Source organism: Tiliqua scincoides, chromosome 2, assembly GCF_035046505.1.
Source record: "Tiliqua scincoides isolate rTilSci1 chromosome 2, rTilSci1.hap2, whole genome shotgun sequence".
NCBI lineage: Eukaryota > Metazoa > Chordata > Lepidosauria > Squamata > Scincidae > Tiliqua > Tiliqua scincoides.
The window spans coordinates 244,511,609-244,538,433 of record NC_089822.1 but is presented as its reverse complement, the minus strand read 5'-3'; the positions used below and the strand labels follow the sequence as shown (position 1 = coordinate 244,538,433).

The window sequence follows — 26,825 nt, the reverse complement described above, 5'->3', positions numbered from 1 at the left end:
AGATCTACCTATCAAATAAACCTGGGCTCCCATTCCTACTGGTCCTTATTTTGCTTACCAACCTGGCAGGTGCCCTTACCTGCTGACAAATTAATTTTGTCATATGGGGGGGTTGACAAAAATTTATGGGCCTTGGTGGCAAATGACCTAGCTATGCCACTGTCTGCAAACACAGTATGGTTCTCCATACAGAAAAGGCAGGAAACAAAAGTTGGGTGCATATCTTCTCCTGTGCTATTATTACACCTGCCACCCTAATGATGGCGCAAACTCCTCTGGCCAGCTTTGGGGCCAGGCTTGGAAAACTGAATGATTCTTCCCAAATCTTGGAAAAATAATTTATTTCAAAACAAACTGAAACCAATTACACCTCTGATGATGCCTTCGACACAGAATCCTCTCATCATCTGAAGCGAGTGTGCAAACTTTCATACTAGCTTAGAATGAAAGATAGGAGAGAGAAATACATCTGCCTTCTTGGGCACCTGGTTTGCAATTGTAGCAGAATGTCAGGCCCCAAGCAGGGAAGACAGACTTTCTTGCCTTCTTCACACTCCTACTGCCACCAGGAGAGCACGAAAGAAGATAGATGACACTGCAGTCCTATCTATTCAGAGGCAAGCCCCACTGAGTTCAACAGGACTTAGTTCCAGGTAAGTGTGGCTAGGAGTGCATCCTGAGTGGGTAGGCTAGAAGCAGACTTGGTAGAGGGAGGACTTGGCCTCTTCCATGTGTCTGAGGTGAGCATTATGAGTCACTAAGCCTGCAATCCTATACACACTCACCTGGGAGTGCATCCAACTGAATTCTAGGGGGCCTCTTTCTGAGTAGACATGCACAGGATTGTGCTGTTGAAGTCCTATTTTTGAAACATGAAATATGAAACATCAGTAACTATGATGTAATTAGAAGTAAGTAATTAGTAAGTAAGTAGTAAGTTACCCAGTACCTACCAAGTACCATCTAAAAGCAGGCTGAAATATTCCAGAGAACTTATAGGCCTCCTTGCAGAATGCAAGAGAGCAAGAACATGCTGAGTTTCTTATTTAAAAAATGTAACCAGTTCTCTCAAGATTATTTTTTGGTATGTAAAGGCTCTCAAAATGTTTGAGATTGCTATTTCTGTAGCATATGCTGAAGAAGAATTTCCACACATGCCACACAGGACACTTTGATCAGCTGAACTCTCATACACAACCTGCAAATATCACTGGCAATAACTCTCCTTTCATAAGCAGGCCTTCAGCACAGCTAATACCACTCATTAGGCAGGGAAGGCAGACACAGTGGAGCCCCATCCTTAATCAATTTTTGTTGTTGATGCTTGAGGTTCATGTTCCAAGGCTTTAAAATGTGGCGTCTGGATGAGCTCATCAGTGGTTCATTATTAGCATTACTTTGTAGGATGCTATTTGAGGAGCTATTAAAGTGGATGGGTTCAGCTATGATTGCTCATGCTGTTTTATCTCCTTCCTTTGTTTGCACAAGTGTCAAATTAAAGATACACTAATTGTTGCAACTTTCTCTAGTTCTGCATTCCCAAACTTTTATTTATTCATTCACTGATTCATCTATTCAATTTGTATTCTGTTTAAGAAGGCCTCCGGCTGGTTCTTTTCTCCTTTTTTAAATTCTTCACAATCGGAGTATGTGTGAGGACATTCTGCCACAATATCAACCCAAGTAAATCTTTTGTTGCACTCTCAGACATGGTCAATTTACAAATAGTCTATAACAGGAGTATCAACAGGCCCATGGAAGTTCTTTATAATAATAACTTTATCCGGTCCTTGGGCTCTTCCAGCACCATCAACTGCTCCTAGTTGAGGTGTCACTGTTAAACAGGCAACCTACATAATAATTGGGCTCTCCCATAACTTGAAAATCCGAGGAAGATTTGCGTATTTTCTGTTATTTGCAGCTAATGAGTTGCAAAGTGAGGAAAAAAGTGCTTATTTCTGGGCATGACCTGCTTAATGACATCCTATCCAGCCCTCAACAGGTATCGTGAATACCTTTCACCATTCAGCCTGCTGTATGAAATGAGTTTGAACCCCCCTGGTCTAAAAAGTTAGTGAAAGCACTGTAAACACCATCAAGGTCTCTGCAGTCAATGTGCTTATCTGACAAAAAAATATTCAGGGTTGTAAAATGACTTTACCAACAATTATTTCATTTGGAAGACTTTTTTTTTTTTAATTGAAGTTCATTTAAATTGTTCTGGAACTCAAAGTCCAGCATTTCTCAAACACAAATCAGTGTGTTATTAATGCTCAAAACACCTGGACTTACAGCATGATCCTAGTCTCATGGGTTCTACAATCCTAAGCCTTGCTCAGTGAAATGGGATCTGCGACTTGGTCCTGAAATGTCTAAGAAGTGGAATGGGCAGTAAATTTTAGGATTCCTCCCACGGAAAATCTAAGAATTCCAAAAGAGAACTTAATAAACATGCAGTTGAAATGCAATCTCTTCTATAACATTAAGCTAATTTGGGGTTTGATGGTGCAAACAAAGGGACAAAGCCACCTTATTTATTTTATTTAAAAGATTTTTATATCGCTTTTCCAGTGCTCAAAGCTGAATCTTACCTCTTTTACATTTTCAGGAAGATATTCAGGGGCAAATTTATCAAGGCTTCTCCCATTGGCTGCTGTCCAGTACAGGTGTGCCCCCATACCTGCAGGGGTTCTATTCCAGAACCCCCACAGATACCTGAATTTGCGGGTATGAGGGGATGCCTAGCCCCACCCTCAAGAGGCAAGGGGAGCATCACTCCCTTCATTTCCAGAGGGTCCTTTGAGCCCATCAGAGGCCACGGATGTCTGTCTGCAGCTTCTACCAAACTCAGACAGAGCCCTTAGAGGCAAAAAAAATCACTTCCAGTTTTTCATAAAACTGGAAGTAACATTAATAATAATAATAATAATAATAATAATAATAATAATAATAATAATAATAATAATAATAATAATAATAATAATACAGGTATTTATATACCGCCTTTCTTGGTCTTTATTCAAGGTGCTTTACATAGGCAGGCTATATTAAATCCCCGTAGGGATTTTTACAATTGAAAGAAGGTTCTATCTTCCAAGAACCACAACATTCAGCTGTTTCTTTCTGATCTGGTTTCACATTCTGGCCTCCATCCTCCCACGCTCAGAGCAGATGGAATAACTCGGCTCAGCTTGTCAGCTGCTTCAAGGTTGCACGGTGCAGGTGTCATCGAACTGGCGACTTTGCGGATGTTATCTTCAGGCAAATGGAGGCTCTACCCTCTAGACCAGACCTCCTGCCCTTTTTGCCCTCCTGCATTTTTAAAGGCATTAAAAATGTCACGTCCAATTTTACAAAAAACCAAAGTGGCATTTTTTCGCCTCTAGGGCTCTGTCTGAGCCCAGCAGAGGCTGCAGATAGACATTTGCAGCCTCTGCTGGGTTCAGAGGACACTCTGAAGATGAGGGGAGCAGAGCTGAGAGGGCGCATGCTGGGGGGGCCCTTGGACCCAATCCACTAATAAGTGAATCCACGGATACCGGATCCGCAGATACAGCTCCTCCCCCTGTATTTTCTTCCCCCACAATTCTTCCTGGATCAATAGTGCATCATGACATAGCTTAGCTCCTTTAGCATTCTGGGGGGAAACGAGGGCTGCCAAGAGGCTCCCCAGGAAGTTTCACACCCCTAGTCTACAATGGCCCTTTCGTTTTCAACAACTAGGACTTAGTGCGTACAAACACGGGGATGGTATTTCAAGTTACTGTTACAATAATGCCTGATCTCTGGTGCCTAGATGCCAAGATAAAAATCATAACCATGTTGTGGAAATCTAATCCTCTATTTAGTGGAAAGAAAACAAAAGAAAATGTCTCTAGGCAATGTGGTGATGTACAGGGTCTCAGCTCTCCTTCAGACGTTCAGACTGCAGAGAACGATCAGGTCCAGAAGGGAAGGGCAATGAAAGAACAGCAACATGAATGTTCACTAGACTGTTATAGTCTGTGCACATATGTGTGCTATTGGAAATGCTGCATTTGGTTCATTGGGGATTTCTCAGTGTCATCAGCAAAGATGGACAAACTTCTCTACCATTACTGTTTCCTCTCTAAAGGGTCATAAGAGAAGGTCCATTTATTATCACGGGTTCAGTTCAAGACCAAATAAGTGAGATCTAACCTTTCTAACCAGCGCCTCAAGTGAGTGCAGGAGAACAAGCACTAGGAATAACTGCAGAGTGCAAATTTGCTGAGGGAGGTGTGAAGGGGTTTCCTTGTCAAACATGTTGACGTAGCCAGAAAGTTACCAAGACATTGTTAAAACTTATGGGGTGCCTCATATTCAATATTTCAAGGCCTCCTCTGTGCAAATGTAATCATTCTCAAACATTTACAGTTTCCAAAGCAGGTCTTTCCAACCAGATACAATGCCCTGTTCCAAGAAAATGAGCGTATTTATTCATGACAGAGCTATGGAACTGTTGTTTCCCAGCACTGGGCCACAGCTGTTCGTTTACCAACCTCGACAGTAAAGCTTGATCAAAGCTTATAGCCAACGGGCTTAAAATGTATTTACAAAATTCGATAAACCATGACCTCAATAAAAAAAATAGACTAGGCCTTTACTAATGTAAAACTATTGAATCTACTGTGTTATGAAGGCTGTCATCTTGGCACGCAATCCCTGCCATGCCTCTAGCTTGAGCTCAGATCTCTTTCCCTTTCCTTCAAGGTTTCCGCTCTTAGGTGGAAGAGAAGTCACTAGACTGCTTTTTTTTCTTTCTATATTGAGATAGGTTTTTCAGTTATATGGGGAAATATATTCAGGCATCCCCCTTTCACCCACAGCAGAAACATTCACCTGAGATTCATCAAAGAGTGCATGATACTACAACAGAGGAAATATATAATACAACAGAGGAAATATGGCCAGGTTATTTTTCTGATCTGAGATCTAAAATTGTTGATTCATGCACAGATAGCTGAATAAACGAGGTTCCAGCTTGACAGAAAATAAGAGGATCCTTATTTCTTTGCCTCCAGGGCAATTGCGCATTTTATGCTGACCAGCAATTGTGTCAAAAGACTGGCTTCAAAAAGCAGCGAGAGAGCAAGAGCTCAGAGCAATCATTTGAAATGGAACATATTGTTTCCTTTTGTTACCGCAGGCCTTGTCTTCTTTTTTTTTTAATTTAAAAAGACTAGGCAGAATTATATAAAAAGTGATTTTCCAGTGTTCTTAAATACATCAGCACTTGCATGAAATAACTGCAATAAGAGTGAGCCTCACTCTCTATTTTGATAGAGAAAAAAGCACTGAGTTTGTGTAAAACTCAGTGAGATATCTTTGGTTTAAAAACCTTTCGCTTCCTCCAATCTCTGACTTGCTTACACGTACAAGGGATCAATCAGCAATAGGCGAAAACTGATAGTCCAAAAGTTCTGCTACAATTAATGGTGCATATCGTGCACAATTACAAGCAGAGACCTGAGAAAGATCGCAAACAGGGGGGTCTGTTTTGGGGTGAGATGGCCTGTGTGTACAGGCTGACTACCCCTTATCCAGAATTCCAAAATATGGAACTTTTTTGAGCGCCAACATGACTTTTTAAAAAAACTTTTTTTGCCTAAAGAAATACAATTACAAACTGTATGTCATGCACAAACATTGTTTCATGCACAAGATTCCTGAAAATATTGTATAAAATTACCCTCAGGCTCCAAAATACGGAAAAATTTGAAATCCAAAACACTTCTGGTCTTTACCACTTTGGATGAAGGATGTCCAACCTGTATTAGCTTCCCCTTCCTTTGAGCAAACTCAGCCCACTACACCCTTCCTCACTTGTGCGTGGCATTCGTGTGCACTTGAATGTGTGTGCATTCGAGTCTGCTCCACTGGCCCGTTAAACTCCATGATATGAAGTTGTTCACAGAAGCAATGACTTTCCCCTTCCCCTCCTCTGGTTTGGGACTCCCTTTGGGGCTTTTAAACAAGAAGTAATTTTTAAACTGTGGGAAGTGTACAATGTTGGGTATCATTTGAAGAGGCAAGGATGAAGGTCAACAAGAACTGGCAAAACATGCAGGAGAGAATGCTAGAAAACCAGATCTAATGCACTCAAGGGGCACATTTGCATAGACATCCCAGAATGATTATGAGTTGCCTAAGTTCAGAAGAACAGATGTTAATCAAAGGCAGCAAGTGGGATGCAAACCATGCCTCACACAGATTCCTACATGGCTGGAGTGGTTCACACTAACTGCCCAATCCTATGGGCTCTTAGGGCTGGCAGAACTAGTGTTCCTCCAGTGCAAACTGCCTTATGGCAATCATGAAAGTGTTTCTGGCAGTGCAAACTGAATGGCTGCCAGAGTGCTGGTGTGAAGCCTGGACCCTTCTTGTGTGTGCCAGAGCAGCCATCCAGATGAGGTGACATAAAAGACGGGATGGGAGGAGGGTGGAATATAGGTGGGATGTCTAGAAGTGGAGGAGGGCAGCAGCAGGAGGAGAATGAAGAGATCCATGAGTTTTGCAGGAGAGATTTGTGGGTGAGGTGGGGATACATGGTTGTTAAAACGCTTCCTCCTTCCATGCCTTGTTTTCTGTCTTTACTGGGGCTGAAACCAGCCATCCCTGTAAGTGGCCACGCCATGCAGCAGGAATCAAAGCCCCGCGCAGCTTCTCTCTCAGTGATCCAGAGTTTGGCGATGATGATGTCATCACCAAGCTCTCTGGAGCCAACCCCGTGCAGCCACTGTAGGGCTTTGCACTCTCCCAGAAAAAAATGAGAGGAAACATTGGCTGACATTCTCTTAAAGGAAGGCAAGTCTAATAGGGATGTAGTCAGGGCTCCTTCCTATCCCAGCACTGATGCAACCATGCCAAGAGGGCATGTGCTGCATCCTGTGGTATGGGGGGGGGCAGTCACAGGCGCCTCCTCGAGGTAAGGGAGCATTTGTTCCCTTATCTTGGGGCTACATTGCAGCTGCATCAGCAGTGGAAAATTGGATAGAACTGGACCCTCCATCTGCTTTCCACAGTCCAGGAAAAGAAGGCCAACCATGCCTCTGCATGTCTACTCAGGAGCAAGCATTAAATAAAGAAGGCTCTTGACATCTGCTTATCCTGGGCAGCAGCCACCACCTCCTCATGTGGAATCATTAGCATTATAGGTTAACACCAAGCTGCTTGTACTGACACCAATACAAGGAGAGATGAATTATTCTAGCAAATTCATTTTTTAATTAAAATTTTCAAAGACTTGTTGGAGTTCTAAGATAAGGTGAGAAGTTGAGAATTTTGGACCATAAAGAAGCTAAATATTTAAGCAGTAAACTTCTTATTTTGGAGCTCACCCCCTTTCTATTTTTCCTGCCTGCAAAGCTGCTGGGTAACTCATTTGGTTTTCCAATTTCTTCCTAGCTATGGAATAAGTGTGGAGCAGGTTTCATTTTATCTCCGTGAGTGCTTTAAAATAAGTTTTAGTGATTTTGTTTTTCGGTATTCTGGCTTCCATATTTATTGTTTCCGAATCAAGGGGAATTTTCATTTTCTTTGTGTGTGCTTTTCGTCACATGCCTGACTTATAATATCATGCTCTGTTTTCCCTATTCAGGGAAGCTTCTTCCCTTTCCCAGCATACCCCCAATAAACACATGGTATATGAAGTAAAATAGGGCCACGGTTTATTAAAGGATGACTATAATGGAACTTACTTCTGAGTAGACACACATAGGATTGGGCTCTTAGTCATCTACTGACATGGATCTTCACATTCATCACACCTTTAGTACATGTTCCTATCTTGGTGTAGATAGCCAGCTAATGTCTTTTCCTCATCAGTGAGATCTCACCTTGACTCCAAGCTGTCAGAGTTGTGTTTGATCCTTTGCCTTCATTTCTTTGAAAAAGAAAGGACATTCTGTTTGGAACAAGTAGCCTTGGAAGGCCTGCTCCCTTTCCAGCTGCCAGGTCTGTCACCTGGCTTGTCCCCCTCCCCCCATCTTGCCTAATGCGGGGCAGGAGATCCATCAAACACACTCCTGCCCAAGGGAGGGGAAGAGGTCTTCTTCCCTTCTCTAGCTGCATGGTTCAATAAGTCATTATAATGCATATGCACAGCACCAAATAAGTGTGAATGAAATTACGGATTCAATTTTGCAAGCCCTGGGTAGGTTGACTGAGGTGGGTGAATGAAAAGTACTCTGGGAGGGGAAGGCATGTGGAATTACTGGCGGGACTGACTGGTGGGAGAGTGAGAACAGACAAAAGGAAATATTTCTTTACCCAGCGTGAGATTAATCTGTGGAACTCATTGCCAAAGGAAGTGATGATGGCACCTGGCCTAGATGTCTTTAAAAGGGGAATGGAGAGATTTATGGAGGAAAAGCCATCACAGGTTACAAGCCATCATGACTGCGAGGCTTACCAGAATGACCCAATCCTTTGCAGCTACACTCAGAAGTAGTCCCACTGCAACCAGTTATTGAATGGGGCTTCATCCCCTCAAGTAACAACAGAGCACACAGCAGCCATGCGATTGGAAAGCGTGATCCCTATGAACCTCCCCACCTCCTCTTCCTTGTCTCCTTTTTCCCTGGGCTTCTCCAGCCAATTCCAAAGCAAGAACCCCCTTGTGCTCCTCCTCCTGCTCTCCCTCATCCAAAGAAACAAATCAGATCATTGGTTCCTTCGGAGATGGGCAAGAGAGCACACTCCCCCCTCCCCCCTCCTGCTTGGATGCAAGAGCAAAACATGAACCCTCCCCTGTCTCCTGGCTGGAACTGAATGATGGTCTGAATGATGGACCCACAAGGTTTTTTACACCACGAAAACAGTAAGAAACACACCCAGACACAGGCAGACTCGAGTCTGCATGCATGTGGACCAAGCCCCAAGTTGTCTTCCATGCACATGACTCAATTGTACACAAATCAGCAAAAAACCTGATTTTCATGACTCGGATTTGAGTCATGTGACTCAAGTTTCCATTCCTGCTATTAGCTGTGCAGAAAGCCCACCATGTTCTGTACTGAGAAGCTAGATGGTATATGCAGTCAGTGGCGTCGCTAGGGGGTGCAGGAGGGTGGGGGCTGCACCAGGTGACGCGCATGGGGGAGTGACACTACTACTAGCCAACATTTTTAAATGCTGGTATTTTTTGATTATACCATCATGGTTTTTTAGCCCGATCTCGTCTGATCTCGGAAGCTAAGCAGGGTCAGGCCTGGTTAGTACTTGGATGGGAGACCGCCTGGGAATACTGGGTGCTGTAGGCTTATACCATAGTCTTTCGAGACTGAAGGTTGCCAACCAGGAGAATGAAGAAAACCATGTTGAAATATCCTATCAAAAATTATAGCCAAAAAATCAGCAGGGGCAGGGCAGGGCAATGGTGCGTCACTATGCTCACAGCCTGGGGTGTTTCCCCATCCACTACATGGGAGGACGTCCATCATAAGGGTGATGCACTGGCCTCCTGCACCGGGCGTCACAAACCCTAGTGACGCCAGAGCATGCAGGGTTGCAGTTCCTCTTCCTAAACTGCAGGTAAGACTGTTGTGTGGCCCAGGAGCGCAAGAATTTCCAGACACAGAGATTTTTATCGCCTGCAGAGACCATGCGCCTTCCCTGCCCCAGATCTGAGCTCGGATTTTTGCCCATTACTATGATATACAATTGAAATTGTCTCTGACTAAGGTAGAGAGTTTAGAAAAGGTACCTAATTTAGGGTGTACAAGTGACGGTCACTTAAGTAGTAAAATCGCACTTGCACTCAAAAATAATGGCACTCTGTTTTTAATTTGAATTCGACCAGCCATTCTTTCTAGTCATTGATTCTTATTATGCCGCCTTCTGCTAGATTAGAAAACTTTTTAGTGCCCAATATTTTCTCATCATGAAAGTACTTTGAAAGCAGACACCATGGAGACATTCCCGAACCTTTCTGTTGATGAACCGGACAAGGATAAGCCTCAAAGTCTGTGCACTGGTGGATCTCTCTGCACTAACAATGTCAAGATCATAAACAGCAAAGACACGGTGCTAACTTTTTGTCAGCATTCCTCCTCCTCCTCCTCCTCCTGGTTTGCCAAGTACATATTTCCATGTAAACAGTGCGGGACCTTGGTCATTCAGTATGCCTTTTAAGAAATATAGGCTGACACTTCCAATTCTAAACACTATTACTTTTAAGTTAGTCCAAAATGGAGGAAAAACACAACTTGGGACAACAATTATAAACAAGAAGAATCTTCCTATTCACAGGTTGTCTCTGGCTCACAAATAAGACATCTTTTGGAGAGCAGTGTGAGTGCACAGATGGTGCCAAAAGGTTGGAGGGAACAAGCCCCCCTCCCACATACACACATGTTGGCCTCCCATGTTGGCCTCCCTTTTGAGAAACTTTTGTTATACCCAGACTACTTGTCTTTTTAGTACCCTCAGTTAAAAATATACATTGTTGAATTGAGGTTAAAGTGGTACACAATGTCGAAACGCTTGGTAGTGCTACCAGACTGGCATCACACAAACCGGTCTTGTTTCTAAATGGATCATTTCTAAGTGGATCAAAAATGCCCACTTGACCTGAACCAGGTGCCCTCTCCTGTTCAAGGTTCCTCTCCAAGGTGCCCTCGCCAAGATCAAGGTTATAGGGAGCACTCCCTGTGGATTCCTTTGGGGAGAAGTCATTGATCTTAGAGTTAATACTTTGAATTCAGACGGTCCCAGGTTTAGTTCCCAGTGTCTCAAATTTAATGGATCTCAGGTATTGGGGGAGGGGGGCGGAAAGCTAGGTTTAGCTAAAACCAAGCCCACTGCCAGTCAAAGAAGGCAATGCTTCTGACAGCGGCAGCAGATGTCATAACACTGGTGCTGTAGTGCAAGAGCAGGCACCTGAAATGAATCTTAATAGTCACCCTCCCCCCCAACAGGTAATTAAATGCCAGAATGCAGCAGTTCCCAAGGAACTGAACCCATGTCCTTCCTCTCGCCTTCACAACACCAGCTCTGCATTACATAGCTTATTTGTTAGAGCCAAGGAGAGGTAATCTGCCACAAAGCTATATGGTCTCTCCACTCAACAAATGGACATCTGTTCCTTCTTAGGAGCTCCAGCATCCCGAAAGCTATCTGTTGCAGGGAAAGGAGGAAAAGAGAGGCAAAAGAACAGAATCTGTTGGAAAAGAACAAAAGGTACAAGCCGTGCTGTGTAATGTCGTGGTTATCGGGCTGCAAAACTTAACAATTCCTGCACACTCTTCTTCTTTCTGGCTGTTTATGCCACTCACAATAGGAATGTGTGGTCTTTTGAAGGCTAGACTAAGGTGTTTGTTTTTGTTTCTTGTGCAACAAGGCCGGCCATGGCCAGGAGATGTGAGTGGAGAGAAAGCTTTGAGGTTCACGTCATGTGGGGATATTGAAATAATCCACCTAGCTTCTCTTTAATAAACATGTGTCGACTTGGATAATCAAGGATCTCACCAGAGGTTTTCCCGCTGCTCAGAATTATTTGTATTTTTTCTTCATAAAAAGGATATTGAGCAGAGGGGGAGGGCCCAAGATGTTCAGCTGTCAGATACTCCCTGTTTTCAGAACACTGAAATACTTCTGAAGAAGCAGCAAAAGGAACAATCTTTGATCAGCCATGAGAGTTTGGCTTCAGCCATTTACGATACAAATGAAGCACAGCAATGTAAAACAGAACAAATAACTATATATATATATATAAGGTGGATCAGGCCAAAGATCGACTTAGTCCAGCTTCCTGTATCTTTCAGTGGCTCAGCAGGTGCGTTTTACTCTCTTTGTCTAGACGTCCTGCCTCACTATTATGTTCACTAATATGCCTCACTATTTCCAAACTGTCCTCAATATAATAAGGTACAGGTTCAACAACCAAGATATGGGTCCCTTCTAAAGGATCATTTCCCTCTTACCCAGAATGACGTCCTCCTTTCCTCTCACTAGCCATGGCAGTATGAGAGTTGTCAGCCTGGGAGTGGTGTCACATCCACAAAGGTCTCATTCACAGACCTCTATGACTCTCAGTTTCTCCAGATCTTATTGCCCAAGAACCAGGGGCTCAATGCACCAAGAAAACACCCATGACATGTCCCACAGAAATACAAGCATGCATATGGCTCTCTGTATATTATACTTGAAATCATCAACCCCATCCCCACTGGCTTTCTACCAGTTATTGCTTGTTTGTGGGGGTGAGTAGGGTTACAGCTTGTTTACTTGGAAAACTAAACCTTACTTTATATTTTATTTATTTTAGGAAGTTTGTTTTTGGGAAGTCCCTTGGCTTCCTTGCTCTCCTGCTCAACTCACATGGATGCCTAACTCCTCTGTTTGTTTCCTGTTTACCTGGATGTTTTGTCACCTGGATGCTTTATGAACTGGATTATCTCTAGCTAAGTCTGCAGTGCAGCCTTTTTCAGTTTATATCTATATATTAGCTTAAGAGTCTGTTCTCTGACTGGCCATTTTTTACACACACACACACACACACACACACACACAAGCTTTCCCCTCTTTGGGTTTGAGATTTATCTGGGTCAGGTTCAGTTCCATGCACTCAGTCAAGCCATAACTGCTACAGCAGAGCTGAAAAGATGCAAGCTTTTTCTGAATTGACTCCCTAGGATTTAGCACCTGACAATCAATATCCTTCCTGGTTGGGCCCTCATTTCAACTTCAGTTACATCACAACCTGTGAATGTCTACTCAGAAGTATGCTTCACTGAGTTCAAAGAAACTTATTCCCAGATATGTTTGTATAGGATTGCAGCCTTAGTTAATATGCAGCGCAATCCTATCTTGCACTGGAACGGGCAGGCCAGGGTAAGTCACCACAGCCTCTATGGGTCTCCTCGGATTTGTGCCAACTCCGGAGGTGGCATAAGTCCAAGGAGAGTGGGGTGGCTTCAAGCAGCTTTGTTGCTTGGGAATGGGGGCTAGGATCCAGCATAAGAGCTGGGTCCGAGCCCCACCTCCCACTCCCTGCCCACCTGCCCCCGGAACAGCCCACCACCTGCCCTCCTCCTGCCCCAGAACACCTCCCTCTCAGATGAGGTTCATTTCAGGTTCATTTCAGCCAACGCAAGGTTCCATCCCTGAATTGGCGCAATTCAGCCTCCACATGCTGGCATGCGTCTGTGCGCAGGCCCAGCTGACTCTAGAGGAGGCGAAAATGTGCTTTACAGCAACTCTGGATTGAGCCCAAAATCACAGATATTTAAAGGAATTACAAAAATCAAAGCATCGGACCCCCCCTCCAAAAATTACCTCCTCTTGTCCAAAAATAGTTCACAGAGGCACTGACATCAAAAAGGCACTGGTGGAGAAAGAATAATGCTATTTCTAGATCCAAATACTCAACAGGAAAAAAAAAAAGAGAGAGACATAAGAACATAAGAACAGCCCCACTGGATCAGGCCATAGGCCCATCTAGTCCAGCTTCCTGTATCTCACAGCGGCCCACCAAATGCCCCAGGGAGCACACCAGATAACAAGAGACCTCATCCTGGTGCCCTCCCTTGCATCTGGCCTTCTGACATAGCCCATTTCTAAAATCAGGAGGTTGCACATACACATCATGGCTTGTAACTCGTAATGGATTTTTCCTCCAGAAACTTGTCCAATCCCCTTTTAAAGGTGTCCAGGCCAGATGCCGTCACCACATCCTGTGGCAAGGAGTTCCACAGACCAACCACACGCTGAGTAAAGAAATATTTTCTCTTGTCTGTTCTAACTCTCCCAACACTCAATTTTAGTGGATGTCCCCTGGTTCTGGTGTTATGTGAGAGTGTAAAGAGCATCTCCCTATCCACTCTGTCCATCCCCTGCATAATTTTGTATGTCTCAATCATGTCCCCCCTCAGGTGTCTCTTTTCTAGGCTGAAGAGGCCCAAACGCCGTAGCCTTTCCTCGTAAGGAAGGTGCCCCAGCCCCGTAATCATCTTAGTCGCTCTCTTTTGCACCTTTTCCATTTCCACTATGTCTTTTTTAAGATGCGACGACATGCTTCCCATGAAACTCACAAGTATTCAGAAGAGGCCCGAAACAGACAGAGCTTCCTTGAAGAGACATTTACATCCTGTTTAATTAAGTACATCAGATTATGTTTTCGGGATACTTGCCTGGCAAATAGTGTTACTAATATCGTGTTGCACAAATACATTAATATCACATTAAAACAAGGAGATTATCGTTGTTAACAAGCTGTGTTCCGGGCGGTGAGCGGCTCAACAGCACTGTCACAAAATAAGCATTAGAGTGTCCTGGAAAACTAGTGAATGGCATTAGTATTCCACTTTGTATACATGATTACTGACAATCTCTAATAAAAGCCTTAATTGATAAACAAGAGCTGGGAACGTGACCATTTGCGTACCCCCCCCCCCAGTTACTGTGGCTGGAAATGAAAAGGCATTGCTCAATTCAGTTTCCAAATATCTAAACACAGGATAATGAATGTGATGACAATCTGAAAAGAGGACCACAGGATGCCATGCTGATAATGGCTTTTATTTGAACGCCAACAAGAACAAGCCATTAGTGTCTGGGACACAGAAGATGCTCACGGCATGATTACGAGAATATTGTGATTCAGCTGAATGACGCTGAGCCGCTGCTATGTGCTGTTTATGTTTAATGGGCAGGGAAGCAGCGGGGCTCTGTTCCTTTGAACCAAACAGGTACTTGATAAAGTCCCAAACCATGCTATGACAATAAACTCCAGTCATCTTAAGTAGCTGAAAAAGAGCACTGCTTGCTGCGTTTTCACTGTGATGTCCATGGAGTAGCCCCTTCATACTGAAGAAAAAAAAATATATGGATACCATCGGAACACATCTCACATGACAGTTACACTCTGGGGATGGCATGTAAAGCCAAAGTCACAAATAGCCAAAATGACCTTAAATCCAAATAATAGTGCTGTCTCTTTAAGAACTAACATGCAGCATGAGAGGCACATGGAACTGCAGGGAACTGCAGCTTCATTCTCCTGTTTCAGGTTTGCTCCGGAACATAAACAGAGAAACAGTGCAATTCTACCTTGTGCTGGAACAGGCAGGCTAGCGGGTTTGCACTGTATCCAGCGAAGTTTGGGGTTAACTGCAGGCCAGTCCAGGGCAAGGGGAAATAATTCCCCTTACCCCAGTAACACTGCAGCAGCACCAATGAAGCTACTCGAATCCGTGCCACCTATAGAAGTGCAACAAATCCAGAGCTGCCCCAGGTTGCCTGGTAGTAGTAGTAGTAGTAGTAGTAGTAGTAGTAGTAATAATAATAATAATAATAATAATAATAATAATAATACACTTTATTTCTATCCTGCCCTTCTCCCTAAAGGGACCCAGGGCGGCTTACAACATATTAAAAACAAATTAAAACATAATTTAACATAATAATCTAATGGGACTAGGACTGGCATAAGTGCTGGATCCTGGCCCCACCTCCTACTTCCCACATGCCCCACGGCCTGCCAGCCAGCCTCCTTCCCCCTACCCTGAAACGCCTCCTCTCTGCATCCTCCCTGTCCTCCCTATGCCCTCCCAGATCCCCGTGCTGGCTGGGAATGCAACACAAACTCACCCATCCTGGGGCCCACGGCAGTGTGGGGAGACCAGTGCATGTCCTTGCACCAGCCGCCCCAATTTGAATGGAGTCACAAACATGCAAACGTGCCGTTTGCAACCCTCTTGGGCCTTACACCCTGAGTGGAATAGTGGGTAGAGCAGCCTGCAGTATTTAAATTGTTGTTTCCCTCTGTCTTTTTATTTTTTTATTTTTTGTAGGGGGAGACATATATTTGAATTATCACAAGTCTATCATGCATAAGATGCGGACCAACAGTGTTATTCAGGCTGAGCAGGTATGACCATGTTCTTAATCCTGGGACGCCATTTAATACCCAATGACTTGAGATGACAATTCACCATTACTGGTACAACAATCCAACATCACCACCACCACCAGACGCCCACAGTTCCACCCACCAGCATGCCAGAACGTAAACTGCTCTACAAGAGAAAAAAGACCCTGCCACTTGCTTGAGCCTTCGAAGACATGGAGAGCACATGGGGGAGAGGTGGCAAGGAAGTCTGAATGAGGTAGGAAACCATGGGAAAGGTTTCTGCTATTGCCTTATTTTCCCTCTACCCAAGTGAGAAAAGACACTGCCACTCTTCCAAGGTGCTCTGCCTATGCCCACGGACTGGGAAGAGCAACAAAGCGATTGCTAGTGCAGTGGTTTCCAAATGGTTGGAAACTATTAGTCTCGCCTGCTTTCTCATATCATAATCCTCCATGTCATAGGATGTGGGGGTGGGGACAGTGGCAGGGGTGGACTAGAAGCAAGGACTAATAAGGACTTGGCTTCTAAGTAAAGGCTGTATTTTGTTGCCCTTGGCCATCTCCTCCTTTCTGTGCCCTATCAGGGGATGCACAAACTCTCTCTCTCTCACCAAACTGTGCTCTCAGTTTCATTGTTCCTGATTAAGGTGGCATCCCTAGAGTCTCACAATTGAAGCTGAGCCATGGAAAACCCTATAAATATCCACTGTTCAGCGTAGCACAGAAGCACACCTAGACTTGGCTGGTGAAGCACACCTAGACTAGACATTCAAAGAGCATGCAGTTTAAGATAAGGCAGTCAATGGGCCTTCAATCTGAATTTCTGGAGCAGTTTTTAAACTGGATGGGAATATGCAGTTCTGTGGCTCCTGATTGGAGTTGCATCTTTGCCATCCCATTGTCACTGTCACCTCCATTTTTGCCAGCCTCCCCAAAACCACAGGCACATTCGCCAAAGATAAATATTGACAGGCTCATAATTCGCAGGTTGTAATGCAAACACTAGCTCCTGTGGGCACTGTCGCATTTACCTTTGTTGGCAATTACCCTTAGGGGAAACTATAAAAACTGTATATTACTCTCATTGTTACTGGCATGCTCAATGTAGCTCAACTGCTGCAGGTTTCAAATCCTTCCCAGACCTCAGAAGGACTTCTAAGGGCTTAAAAATGTCATTTCAGGTTTCCTCTGTGAAACTGGTAGTGATGTTTTTCAGCCCTGTGATGCCTTTACAAAGCCTTCAGAGGGCCAGGGAGGCAGTGCACTGCTTCCCTGATCCTCAGAACACCTCTGGGTGAAAGGCCCTGAGTGCTGCAGGGGCCGCCATTTAGGGATGGATGGCGGTGTAGCGCCACCACCTCCTAGCCTGGCGCCGGGTACAATTATCCCCCTTGCCTCCCCTCAGGTATTCCGCTGCAGTCCAGCTATGAACACATAATTCTCTCCCTAAATCTCTCTCTCTCTCTCTCTCTCTGAACATGCCAATCTCTCTCTAAATCCCATGAATGAGCTCATGCAATTCCTGTGTAGGTGTATGAAATTGAACCTGGGACCTTCTGCCCGGAAAGCAGGTCGTCTGTCAAAGAGCTACAGTCAAAAACCTGCTTTTCAGTTTGTGGGGTTTCTTTTGTTAGAAAGGTGGTTTATCAGGGCAGTACATAAACATATTCAACATTCCAGTACTCCACAATTTTGTTCAAAAGTATTTCACGCTGATTATAAAAGAAATTATTCCCAAGTGAGGCCTAGTTCACACATACATGCAAATCACTTGATTTCTGTATATTTGATGAGTGATAATAGAACGTGCTGAGTCCATTGGGGGGGGGGGGGAAACTGGATTTGATAGGAAGCAGGGGAAGAAAATGGAATATCTGTCTTCAGCTCATACTGCTCTGGCTCTGGTGTTACAAGAATCAGGCAAGTGATTTGCAAAGAAGGGAATTGCATCCTGTTCTGTGTCCAGTCTGTGCTTCCTACTACGCAAATATTTCTATACTTCCCTCTACTGAATCACCATCCCCAGCCGTTCATGCATTTTACAGCTCATCACGTTCCTCACTCGTGTGCAAAGAAATACCCTGGATGCAAACAGTTCAAATGCAGCCAACAGATACAAGGTTTGTTCAACAGGCTTTCAGCCACAAACTTCTGGCACCGAGCACAGTGTGAAATCTGAGAACCGGTTAAGACGGGCCAGCTCTGCTTGGAGAAGTTCTGTTCCATACCAACGCTTAGAAAGAAAAAGAGGGAGAAACACACAGTAGAAAGGACAGCTGTGGAGATGGCTACAAATGCAAGGGAGGGCACCAGGATGCAGGTCTCTTGTTATCTAGTGTTCTCTATCTTGGGGCATTTGGTGGGCTGCTGTGAGATACAGGAAGCTGGACTAGATGGGCCTATGGCCTGATCCAGTGAGGCTGTTCTTATGTTCTTATGTACAGTCACCTGGTCCAATTAGATCATCTGGCTCATTTACAGGTTATAATTACAATGCTGAAGCCAGCTACACAAAATATAGAGAGAAAGAAGAAAAACCTGAATAGAATTTTGGAAAATAACCAAAGTGACAGCGCAGGAATATTAATATTTTCTAGGGATGCGGTGCCAGGTGGAACTCAAGGGCTTCCAAATGGTTCAAGTGGCAGTCAGAACTTTTCAGGTGTTTGGCTGGTGCCACACCAGCCCCACACCGTTGTCATCCTACTGAACCACAGGCCCCAAGCCTGCCTTTAGACTGTTTGTCTGCACTCCAATTTCATCTCTAAGGAAAAGGGGAAAAAAATGTGGCTGCTGTAAAACATAGAGATACTTCACACTTTTGGGATTTTGTATGCTATAAGAGCATAAGAAGAGTCCTGCTGGAGGAGGCCAAAGGCCCATCTCGTCCAGCTGCCGGTATCTAACAGTGGCCCACTAAATGCCTCAAGGAGCACACAAGACCACAAGAGGCCTGCATTCTGGTGCCCTCCCTTGCATTTGGCATTCTGAGGTAAAATAGGCACGGTTCTATGTAAATGCACAAATTCATACATAATACTGTATCTGAGTACATGTGCTCCAATATTTACTACTAGTCACCAATCCTAATACTGCCCCACTACACCTTCATAACTAGCGTTCCAATGGCAGGCAGTGCTTTACGGCTCTGGCAAATGGCTTGCCAACATCATACAGAGCTGAAGGTTAATGGCCCATTGATGAGGAGGCCAGAGCAGCCTCACACAGAGCAGTGGACAGGAGAAGGCCTGCCGACGAAGGTAAGTCAGTGGAGGAGGCAGGATGGGGTGAGCAAGGGCAGAATGGGGTGCCAATGGGCTGGGGAATAGCAGATAAGGTCCAGGAAGGTGGCAGATTCAGCAGCAGTGGTGGCCCTTTCCTAACCCCCTTCCTGAACCCAATCCTGTGGTGATTTCACTAGCACAGGTTCAAGTAGACTACTCTGCAGGGGATCTTTGAAGCACTGGGGACCCCCAGGTGAGAAACAAATGTTTTCTTACCCAGAGGAGAACTCCTGGGCTGCCCCCCCCCCCCGGTTCTGCAGAGCAAGCCATTTTGGCATGCCTACATGGCGGGGGGATGAAGTAGCTAGAAGGATCAGCTAGATGTTTGAAAACAGTGTTATGTACCTTACTCAATCCCATTGTGTTCAGTAAGACTTAGGCTGTAATTCTATATCTCACCAGAAACAAACACTGCTAGCTGTTAAGTGGTGGCAACTGTATTGCTTCAAGTACATGCTGCTGACCATGAGCTTAGATGTCTTTAAAACAGGATGAGACAAATCCATGGGTCAATGTCATGGATATTAGTCATGATGACTAAGCAGAATCTCCCGATCCAGAGGCAATAACCTCTGAACGTTACTTGAAGGGGACAACTAAAAGAGGCCCACTGCCTTCAGACTGCGGCTGAGGGCTTTCCAGGGTACCTGGCTGGCCACTGTGGGAAACAGAATGGTGGATGGCAGGCCTTTCATTTGACCCAGCAGGGCTCTTCTTATGTTATGGACCACAATCATAATAATGAGGCATTCAATTTGTGCCAATACATTTCTGGCCCAAGGACTGTTCTGTCAGAAGAGACTGGCCCCAAAGAACATACAATTTGGCTCTCTCTGAGCTAGATGCTAAACATCAGTAACTCCTAGGATTCGCTGAACCTGTCCTTTGCACTGTTCAGTCCACCCAACAGCAGCACCTGCTGTTACCCTGCCAAGCCAGCTTACCTGACCATCATTTCTATATTCAGAAGACACAATTACAACTAACCAGACAGATGGTACAATGGACACTCTAGAAAAGCAGGAAGTTTCAGTATTCCCCCTTTTACTGCCCTGACTGTTCCTCATTCAGCTAACTTCAGGCTGCAAAAATGGCTGCTATGTGCCAGCATCAGTGACTAAGCAGATGTCTATCATCGCTTTCCATCACTGCTTTTTATTACATGCAATTCCTGCTAAATGTATTACAATACACTCCTTATCAAACTGCACGTGCTAATTGTGAACCATGGAAGAAGCAGCATCTCATGAAACAAAGCATTAAGTTTCTTCTCTCCCCCCCCCCTCCAGTTTTACAGTCATGTTTATCTCCTTCCATTTCCGCTCCCTGATTAGAGAGACGTCCCTGCTGCTGAAGCCAATTCAATGCTACTTACAAGTCCCATCAGATGAAGTGCGGGATCCCCATCAGGGATAGAGTGCGGCAGGGCGCTTTGAGAAAATTGTGCTTTGTCCTTTCACAGAACAACAGAAGTCTTCTGCCATGTGCACCAGCAAAATGCTTCTAGGCTCAACGAATACCAGACAAGGCATTTATCACATCAGACAAGTGAATCATTATGCTTATTTCATAGGGCACTGGACTGAATTTTTTACAAGTTGTTGAGCTGTTTAGAAGAGACTCCAAACAAGATTCATCTCTCCAATGATCTGCAGACTGGGGTAAATTCACACAGGCATGTCCGTTATTATAAGATCAAGTGATGATTGTTTTGAGCTGGTTTTGACCTTTAAAGCCCTATACTGCTCTGGACCAGGGTATCTTAGAGATTGGTTACTTCTGTACAATCCAGCTCATCCTCTTAGGTCATCAGAGAAGGCCTTTTCACAAGTGCTGCCGCCTAGGGAGGTACGTGGGGCAGCGGTAAGAAATAGGGCCTTCTCAGTAGTGGCACCAACAATATGGAATTCCCTTCCCCTTGACTTAAGAATGGCTCCCTCTCTTGAGACTTTTCGGCGAGGCCTGAAGACCCTTCTGTTTAGACAGGCCTTCTGAGTTCTCGGCCTTTTTAAACATCTTTTCAAAATCTTTTTATATCTTTTTAAATACCTGGTTACAGGCCTGATTCTTTTATGATTTGCTGCTCTATGTTCTTTTTACCTGACTGCTTTTATCTGACTACTGTTTTTATAATATGTTGTTAATAAGCTTTTATCTGTTTTTAAATTATGTTTTTAATTTGTTTTAACCTTGTTGTAAGCCGCCTTGAGTCCCTTCAGGGAGAAAGGCGGGGTATAAATAATAATAATAATAATAATAATAATAATAATAATAATAATAATAATAATAATAATAATAATGATTGTAACATCAAGTGATGACCGGCAGGTGGACAATGACTACCAAGCTACTGGTGGGCAGCCACATATACCGTTCCATCAGTGTCAGTAATGTATTGGGGGATCAAGATTATTTTACCAACCATTCTTCTCTTGTTCAGGGCAGTGGTTTTTTTTTCGTGGCTCCTCTGGCTGGTTTCCACAGCTCCCCGGGGAGCTACGACTCACAGTTTGGGAACCACTGGCCTAAAGTATGCTTATTAGAAAGCTGGTTCTATTGAAATGAATGGGATTTATTTCCACTAAATGTGTACAGAATTGCGTTTTGAAGCTTCATATGAGCCAGATGGACTCATTGGCCCTTTTGGGGCTATACAACCACATCTGCTTTCTACGATACCTGTTAAATTGGTACCATTTGCAAGTGCAATTTGTTCTAGTCGTTTAAATTGCTTGACAAATGGAAGACTCAGAATGACCTATTTTACATTCTGTCTTGAGCAAATCTTGTATAGCAGGTGAGTCGTGAATATGCATCAGTCCCCATTGTGGGCGATCACACAATATCTTTCTTTAAGTCGAGAAAGGAGACTGGATTGCCAGATAATTTTCCCAATGGAAGAATTCAGCAGTCAGGGCAGGGGAGAAGTGAGAGAAGGAGGTTTTCTTGTTGGGGAAACAGGATGACTAATCTTTGGTTCTAACATTCCGGTCTATTCCAGAGAGGTTCGGCCTACTAGCTTTGTCATGGTGACAACCGTTTTAACGTTTTGTTACTTAAAAACTAGGGCCCATCAACCTGTTTGAGGCAAACTACGAAACGGAAGTCCCCGTAGCTGTTAATTTTTACATGCCTGCAGCCAGCTCTGTCTTGGTACACAAGAGAGTAAACTATAAAAGATAAATGCTTTTCTTTATGCAAGGGGAGCTAACAATGAGTAATAAAGGGATATCAATTATTCACAGGGCTTCCCAACTGCTTAGAATTTCAATTGAAAAGCCCTTGATAAATAGGTTGTTAGATGCGCTTCAAGTAAGGAATAAGAATTTTCTGAAGAAGGCCGTGTAACGTAACAAGGGGAGAGTAGGATGCCTATTATAGCGCCAGCTGGGGAGGCAAAGTGTTTTTTGCAAACAGGACTGACCACCTTAGTCGCACCTTAGACTTCCTATATACACTTGCCAATACTCTGTGAATATTCACAGTAAACAATTTACTGTACATAACAAGGAAATAGGTGCTACATATTTTCTTTCCAACAACTGTGGTGCAAACATGATGCAAGTTAAATGGAGAAAACTTCTGTAGCTCTCCTTCATTCTTTATACTGCAGCGGAAACAGACATATAGCAAAAGTAGGACATTCACTGTCACAGGGTGTGGTAATGTTCACTTTGGCTTTAAAAAGGGATTAGGCAAATTCATGGAGGGTATTCAATAGCTGTTAGCTGTGAGGACTAAACCAAACCTCCATGTTCAGAGACAATATGCCTCAGAAAACCAGTTGTAACAGGAGAGAAAGTTATTAACTTTGGTGATTGCTGTGTCCCGGAGGCTTCTGGTTGATCTCTATGGGATGCAAGAGGCTGGTTCATGGTGCAACCACAGCCTCTTCTTCCCAGCTGAGCCAGACACTGCCATTTTGGATCCTGCAAAATTTCATGAGATCCAACATGATGGTACTCAAATCTCATGAAGTTTGATGAGATCCAAGATGGTGTCCCATATGAGATTTGGGTGCCCCCATCTTTGATCTCACCGTATTTCATGAGATTCAAGACTGTGGCACCCAGGAGAATAGGTAGCAGGAGTGACTAGGGACACCCTGTGAGTGCGCAGCAACACCCTAAGGCTGAGGTATTCAATCTGTGCGTTCCGCCTCCCTAGTGAGGCATGGCTAGCCTCCAGGAGCATCGCCAGGCATCTCAGGGAGAGAGGTGGCCGGCAGCTGCTCTGCTGCTGAGCTCTGTTCAGCTCATCTGCACTGGCTGACTCCTGACTTGCTGCTTTTCCAAGGCTGAGAATGAGGTGGGTGGGGCAGTGTGAAACATGGTGGGAGGAGGTGGGAGAGAAGGCTGGCTGGGAAGGCAGAGGTTCCGCATCTCATCATGGAGCTCTCTCCATGTCCAGCCTTGCCCCAAGGACTACATTTCCCAGTGTGCCCCTCACCCTGGGCATCCTGGGATTGGTCAAGGCTGGAGGAGAGAAGAGTGTGGAGGTGCTGCATCTCATCAGCACAGGGGCGCTCCTGGCAGGCTTCAAACTGGGAGGGAAGAGTAAGTACAGGAAGTGCAGCGCTTTCCTATGCTCCTAGGGGGGGGCCAAATGCCCCAGCCTGCATCCCTCCATCTTGCCTGGGGGAACAGGAGTGGCATCTGCATGCTGGGTGTATGTGTGTGAGCAGCCCCCCCCATCTACTTTGGGGTGAGTTGTAATCTTGCTGGGTGTGGCTGCAATCCTTTCCACACTTTCCTGGGAGTAAGCCCCATTGACTCAAATGGGGCTTACTTCTGAGTAGACCTACACAGGCGTGGGGTCTGTGTCAGCTTAACCCAGGATCCTCACCTTTCTCTTTCCCCCCCTTCAAAAAAGAAAAAAAAGTCACTCTTGATGGCTTAGTCTCCAAAAATTGATTAAAAATAAAAATCCCCATTCCTTTTTAACCATTCCCCTTTTTCCTCCTGCCTCCTTTTTTTTTGGGGGGGGGGGGTTTACTCTGTTGGCTGCTATTGTAAGAAAAAAGGCACAATCCTAGCTAGGTCTACTCAGAAGTAAATCCTATTGTGTTCAATGGGACTTACTCCCAGGAAAGTGGGGTTAGGATTTCAGCCAAACAGTCTCTAGGTCTCAGCTTGCAATTAGCAGATACACACAAAACAAAGTGTTCCCCTGCCCCAGCAGATTCATCACTTTCCCCCTCCCTTTCCAAAACCCTCCAGGCTGCTAACAAACTCAGGGCACAATCCTAACCAGGTCTACTCAGAAGTAAGTCCTATTTTGTTCAATGGGGATTACTCTCAGTTAAGTGTGGTTAGGACTGCAGCCTTCTTTCTAGTGTATAACACCTTCATCACCATTTTGGGGGTAACTGAGTTGAGGTGTTGTAATGGGGAGCCGTGGCCAAAGGCTACAAGGATCAGGGGAGGCATGAGCTGGAAAAGTTCGAGAACCACTGCCCTAAGGAATCACAACATACACTTTGGAAACCTCTGTCTTAGACTGATCCAGTAGGGCTCTTATATTCTTAAAGACACAAAGCAGCATCAAAAAACGAATTCCAAAACCATGCTGATGGACTGTCTGATTTTGCCACTATCATATTCCACACTCCACCAGTGCAACGGAAGTGCTCTTTCATGGCATGCAGCAGGGCAGGAATGTTAGAACCTCAGCACTAATGGTTACTGTCATGCAGGCAATGGGTCTTGTTCCAAGGTAACAGCCAACTTCTATTGTAACTGGAACTCTTTACACAAACTTCCTGTGTTTGCATCTAAGTCCACAAGACCAGGCTAGAAGACCGTGACTTGTTCTATGTGGCTGGTACTGTACAAAAATATTGTCGCATTGCAATGCACCAGGTTAACAAGGAGTGCACTAGCAGATCACTGTAGGTGTGTCTGCCTTGGCCTCATTCTTTCTCCAGTTGAGTGCTTTGCCTGTCCTTTCCACCAGTCTCATCTGAGCTCTGACAGCTTTGTGGGCTTGATTTCACAGTCATCTCCATCTTCTGACCTTTGACTAGGCCCCCTGTGTCCTAACATTGCCTCTGTCCAACCTCCATTTCTAACACACTCTCTCTGAACTGTTAGACTGGAGAGTCTTCGTTCCCCCCCCCCCCCCATATCTTTTAGGCTCCTGTTTCCTGCTAGGAAAATGTGGTGCTTGCTTACTTGCTGAATGGTAGACTTCTGGATTGGTTTTAACAGCATGCTTCATATTGCATGAGATGGGAAAGTTCATCTCACCCGGGCTCACGCGTTTTGTTGAGGCTTCAGGTAAATGAGGATCTATATGCTTATCCTTGGAATAAGAGATCCTTGGAGATTTCTCAGCTCCCATTTTCAAGCATCCTTCCTAGTTCCTGGCACCTTTCAGAATGATGCCTTGAGTGCTATTGGCACATTTTAAACCTTCTGATCTCAGAAGCTGCGGGCTGCAGCTCAGCAGCAGAGCACATGCTTTGCATGGATAAAGTCCCAGTGTTCATCCCCAGATAGTGCTTGAAAAAATCCTTATCTGAAACAACAGAGAGGGTCTGCCAGCCAGTGTCAATGGCAATCAGGCCTCTCCAAACCCTGGCCCAGTGGGCAGATCCAAGTTTTAATGAAAGCGCCCCCCGCCCCTGTGAGCAGTCCTTACCATTCCACCACATTGTTGAATGTATTCCAACAGTGGAATACATCCAACATAGATCCCTGGAGAACAGGAATGCTCTGGGCAGTCCTGTTGCACAGCATTCTGGGATGCTGGGCAATAGACATGATGGCCCAGAGCGTCCCTATGCCCCAATCAACATGGAATACACATGGCGATGCGGTGGAATTGTAAGCTCTGGTTGTAAGCTCTGGTCTGTACGGGGACCTCTTTTTTGGAGCACAGCAGTGGTGAGTTTGGCTACCGCTGAACTAAATAGACGGTCCAGTAGTGGCTTCAGTACAAAGCAGCTTCCTATGTTCCTCAGTAATGCCTCTCAATGGACCTGCTCCCCTAGTAATTGTTAAGCACTCAGATCTGAGAGTGCCCAAGTACCATAGGCAAGAAGCAGGCAGGTAGCCAGGCAAAAGGGTGAGGTTGGTGAAACAGGCATGAAAGTAAAAGATAAGCAGGTGGCACAGGGATCATCCAGTGGCCTCCCTCAGGAACATGCTGCCCATGCTGAGGGAAGCAGCAGCTCTCAGAGGTTTGTGTGGTGTTTGATCAAACTTCTCAGGTCACCTGGTTTAACAGTCTAGAGCGGAGTTTCTCAAACTGTGGGTTGTGACCCACTAGGTGGGCCGCGAGCTAATTTCAGGTGGGTCCGCATTCATTGGTATGTGACTGCATTTGGGGAAATGTTACAGATCTGAACTGTAAACAAGCTACTATGTATATTCTTTTAACAATGATAGTAAATGGAACTTACTCCTGGTAAGTGTGGGTAGGATTGCAGCCTAGGATTGTTAAAAAATTTCCAGCTTGATGATGTCACTTCCTGTCATGATATCACTTCTGGTGGGTCCTGACAGAAGTGGGTCTCAGTGCTAAATGCCTGAGAACCACTGGTCTAGAGGGATTCTGAATTGTAGTGTGATGCTGCAGTTGAAACTGTTTGCATTTGTCCCCTGCCAAGAAAGTCATTGAACCACCTGGCTCAAACCCAGCAGCACCTGATAAGTACAAATGTTTAGT

General features: G+C 44.8%; 1 protein-coding gene and 1 pseudogene across 10 annotated transcripts in view; one reads left to right on the top strand and one right to left on the bottom strand.

The window, feature by feature from the left end:
• FHIT (fragile histidine triad diadenosine triphosphatase) overlaps positions 1 to 26,825 on the bottom strand; it is a 1,225,929-nt gene that overhangs the window by 857,332 nt on the left and 341,772 nt on the right. The window lies entirely within an intron of this gene.
• On the top strand, positions 9,160 to 9,281 carry LOC136642967 (5S ribosomal RNA; annotated as a pseudogene).